Source organism: Charadrius vociferus, unplaced genomic scaffold (assembly GCF_000708025.1).
Source record: "Charadrius vociferus isolate BGI_N301 unplaced genomic scaffold, ASM70802v2 scaffold475, whole genome shotgun sequence".
In the NCBI taxonomy this organism is placed as follows: domain Eukaryota; kingdom Metazoa; phylum Chordata; class Aves; order Charadriiformes; family Charadriidae; genus Charadrius; species Charadrius vociferus.
Window position 1 is genome coordinate 2,328,846 of NW_009648337.1, and position 5,000 is coordinate 2,333,845.

A 5,000-nucleotide genomic window follows, 5' to 3' on the forward strand; every position below is an offset into this window, starting at 1 on the left:
CCTTCCAGTGTGTCAGCCACCCCTCCCAATTTTGTGTCATCAGCAAACTTGCTGATCTTGCACTCTATCCCTTCATCCAGGTCATCGATGAATCTATTGAACAGGACTGGACCCAATACTGACCTCCAACTAGACTCTGCACCACTAACCATAACCCTCTGAGCTCTATCTGACAGCCGCTGTTCAATCCACCCCACTGTCCAGTCATCTAACCTACACTTCCTAAGCTTGCCTGTGAGGATGATGTGGGAGACGGTGTTGAAAGCCTTGCTGAAGTCAAAGTAGACAACATCCACTGCCCTCCCCTCATCCACCCATCCAGTCATGCCATTGTAGAAGGCTATCAGATTAGTCAGACATGACTTCCCCTTGGTGAATCCACATTGACTACTTCTGTTAATCTTCTTTTTCTCCAGATACTTGGAGAAGACGCCCAGAACGAGCTGTTCCATCATCTTTCCAGGGATGGAGGTGAGCCTGACCAGCCTGTAGTTTCCCACGTCATCCTTCTCACCGTCTCTGAAGACTGAACAACTCAGACATCAAGGGAATAGGGTGTCTACAGCATTTAGGAGGAAAGAGCGCCATATATGAATAGCAACAAAACATGCAAGTAACAGCCATTGGAAGCTTTTTATCAGTAATAAGAAAGATGGTTGAAATTCACTCAGCATACCTGTCTGATAAGGGCCAAGCCTAAATACATCCTGGTGGTAACACTGTGCAACATAGGCCTTCTTTTTCTATCTAAAAGTTGGAAAAGACAGATGCCTCTGCATCTGCCATTCCAGTAAAGAATCCCCTCTGTGTTCCCTGCACCTGATCCCTCTCTTTTGTCCAGTCGGAGATACTGTACTGCTGATGAGGGCACAAGCCACAACACAGAGCAGCTAAATCAGATTCCCCAATGGGGAATATACCAGGGGTAAAAAAAGAAAAAAGATCGATATTCAACCCCAAGAAGCTACATGTCAGCAAAGCAGACCAAAACTATTTTTAAAAAGCAGAGTTAAAAGATACAGTGAAGAAGGGACAAGAACCATGTTGATGCAGCTGATTTAGTTCAAAGTAGAAATACAGAGGTGAAACAAATGCTTATTTTTAAGAAGTCACTTTTTATAAATCAGTCTCATTTTCACTGTCTAAAATGTAGGCCTGATGAACACATCAGCAGTGATTTTTAAAAAAGTGGGCAAAAGACTAAAACCCTGTCATACAATCCAAACCACTATACAAAGTCTGGCACTACTGACAAAGAAACAATCCCTCAGTTGTCCCACAGATGTGATTTAGGAGACTTAAACACATTATTCAGTCAAACAATTAAAATCTTTCATTTTTGACATACCAAATGCCATTAAGAATGTTACAGACTGCAGCAGAGTCTGGAAATGTTTTTGAATTAACATTTACATTGTATGAGGAAAATGCGGGTCCTTACTCAGCTAACTGACAGATCAACAGCTGTGCTTAGCAGATTCCATTTCACCTCCACAAAGAACAAGAGCAAATGAAAACAAAAACCAGCAAACAACTAGCTGGTCTGTTCTTAGACAGTGAAGACAGTCATATAATGAGTATTTACAAAACTAATAGTGCTTGAATCAAGATGCCTGGAAAGACTATAATGGACATGTTTAACAAAAGCAGCAGTACTTTAGGTGTGACCAAAATGAGAGTTAATTTCAGTGACCTTAGTGGTACCTGTGTGTACTTTGGAACAGAGTGCACCAAAAACACTTTGGATGCAAGACTGCCTGGAGTTGGTTCATCCACGTGGTACAACACAGCACCTTATAGAGACACCTACCCCAATTCCAAAAGCTGTTGAGCTGTTGGCACAGAATTATGACTGAATCAACACACCTCACTGCTCTGTAAAGCTAATTCAGTCAGACTCACGTCACCCAGATATGGCTATAATTGCTCCTGGCTATATAACTAGCACAGCTGGTGCTCTCTTTGGGATTTCTCCATTGTGCACTCCTGTACACCACAGACATTCCAGTAGTTTGTCCAAGCTTCACCTCATGACTGATTATCACAATTTAAGAGCTTAGATTACAGAGCCTCAAAACACTGCAGTCACTCGTGATTCACAGAATTTAAGTTCTGACATCTGTTCTTCAGCTGGAGTGCTCCTGAGCACAAACCAGCACTTCTGTAACAGCAAGATCAGACATACTCATTTAGAGAACACAGGACCAAAAACCATCCTGGCAAAAATTTTCATGATGCCATTTTTATCTTCAGCTTCTCTTGAGACATAGGATTTTCTCCATATTCCTCATTTAAGTCCCAACACAGGGAACATATTCATTTCCATCACTCCAGCAGAAGTACAGAATACAAGGTCCAGAACTTCTGCTTTTGGACTCTGAGCTAAGGGAGTCTTCCCTGCAACAACACTCAATAAGAAACACATCTCCATTGTATGTCATCTGCAACAGCAGAGGGCAAAGGAAGGGGTGAGAGAAATAACAACTCTTGGGATCCGTATCCCTCCCTTTTAAAAAAGTCTAATTAGTCACATTACCGCAGGACAATCCTCAAACAAGGAACACAGCCCATGTTAGAGATCCCTGAGCTGGTCCTAAATAACTTTCTGTATCTATACGGTGCAATCCCATCCAAATGTATTAGCTTTGATTCCCAAAGCAATATAGCTGCCTTAGCAGGATCCCGCAGCCTGAATGCAAGACTCTGCTAATGCAGCTATTCTTGGCATCAGGGACCCAGATCCCTTCTGTAGCACAGGTATCCATTTTAAAGGAAGAGTCACATAAATCCAGAATCCATGAATCCTGACATAGAGGGCTATGAATCAAGGGGAGGAAATGTTAACTGACGGAGGCAAGGCAAAATTAAAGAAGATCTCTAAGGCAAAAGCTCCAAAGAGGCAGTAACTGCTCCTGGTTCACTTCCACACTACTGTGTCGGCCCCCTTATGTGTTGTATGTGAAGAACATGTACTCATGGCACAAGAAGGCAATGAGAAGCCACAAACACTTACTTAAAAATAAACAAACAACAAAACAACACAAATATGAGGAGAAAAGTAATTTCAGTCTAGTAATAACAAGAAAGATCTGAGATGGCTATTTGTATGAAGAATGAAATTTGAGGAACTACGCGGCTAGGAGGCAAGATAACCTTCTCAACTCAACCTGCATTCCACTGCCAGCTGCAAGAACATTTCCACTCAGGACATGCGCCTGCATGGGAAAAAGGCCATCCTTACTCAAAACATAACTAGCCAGGGGGTTATGGGAATTTCTCCATTTGCTCAAATGAGTCTCTGTGCAGTAGAAACTAAATACATTTTTGGTGGATTTATTTCAGGTAAGAAGAAGCTTCTGTAACAATTATCCATTACTGCAACAGTATAAACAATTGACATCTACTTGCTTTACTGTGAATAAAGCCTTTTTTATGATCCTTTTGAAAATTTGCACATGAAAAATTTGGCTCTATTATTTTTCTTTTTACAAAATCTTTATAAGCTCTTCTCACTGACTTCTGAGAGAGACAAATATTTTTATGTCTTTGTTTAAAGAAAACAATAAAAAAGTATGAATGCAGAAATCAGGAAAAATGTATAGGTTGAAAGCTTACAAAGTTAATAAATTGTAGCTGTGATTAAATTATAAATATATAAATCGTATATGTGATAACAATACTATTTTATAATTATTTCTACATCCTCAGGGTATTTTCATCATTATCAGAGTACAGCTCATCTTATTCTACAGAATGCACAGCGAAATCCTGCACTGCAGGATATCCACTTAGCACCAGTTCAGCACTTCACTGCAATGCAGTAAGGTATTGTCTTTACTCCTGACATTCTAGAAGAATCCTCTTCTTTTCTTATACAGATTCTTTTAAAATATATATATATATGCTATACACATATAATTATATATAAGTACAATCTAAGACCTGTATAGTCTTATATCTAATCTACCTTTGGCCATAGGACTGGTTTCCTGGGAACTCTACCAGAAAGTTAAAGTTTATTGAATCCAGCTGGTCTAAAATTGGTGAAATACCTAGATTAACTTTACATAGTTATATACATGCAAATTGCACTCTCATCAAAGATTTCTATTTCTGTACCTACACGAAGCACTAAAGATCTACTGTAAAGGACTGCAGAAGTCAAACATTCACAGACAGGAAATGCCAACAGAAAAGATCCTTGTGTAATCCTGAGTCAAACTACTATGCTTTATGGCACAGTCTTCAATTACATGATTAAATGTCCTGAGGATCCCTGACTTTCAGTGCACATTATGAAAGTTTTTGGCTTACTTCAATATGGATTAAAATGTCCTGAGGATCCCTGACTCTTTCAGTGCACATTATGAAAGTTTTTTGGCTTACTTCAATATGGATTAAAACATTATTGATTATACAGTTCCAGACCTCCTTAAGCACTGCCATCTAGCTCCTCACCACACTACACAGGGAATATTCATTGCCCTAGTGGACTTCTTTGCTGTGATGCTCATCACCATAGTAATTGCTTCACAAACAAATTAATTATGTCTTCCTAATACTACCCTGAGACATAACACAGGAAGAGTAGAAACCCCTCAGAGGCTATGGGTTCTTAGTACTGAAAAGTGTAATCTCAAATAAATAAAGTCACTAACTGAGGTAAGATTAAGAGGTAGGTAAAGCATGATAAATGATAAAAGAAGAAGAGTAGTCTTAAAAACTTACAGACTGATAGACTTTATATGCTCCAGAAGTTGCTGTTTCCTCAGTTTCTTAGGCCCTCCTTCTACTATGATAGCATTATTTTTCTGTTTTGACTGGATCAACTGAAGTCCATGATCAACTGAAGTCCATGGTAAGAGAAATGCAGATGGGCCAGTCTAAAATCATCTTACTGCTGAGCAGATCTAGAAAAACATACGAGCAATGAAAAGTTACTACGTTTCTGTACACTAGATCCCAGGGGCAAGGTAACAAGTGTTTATCTGAATGAAAAG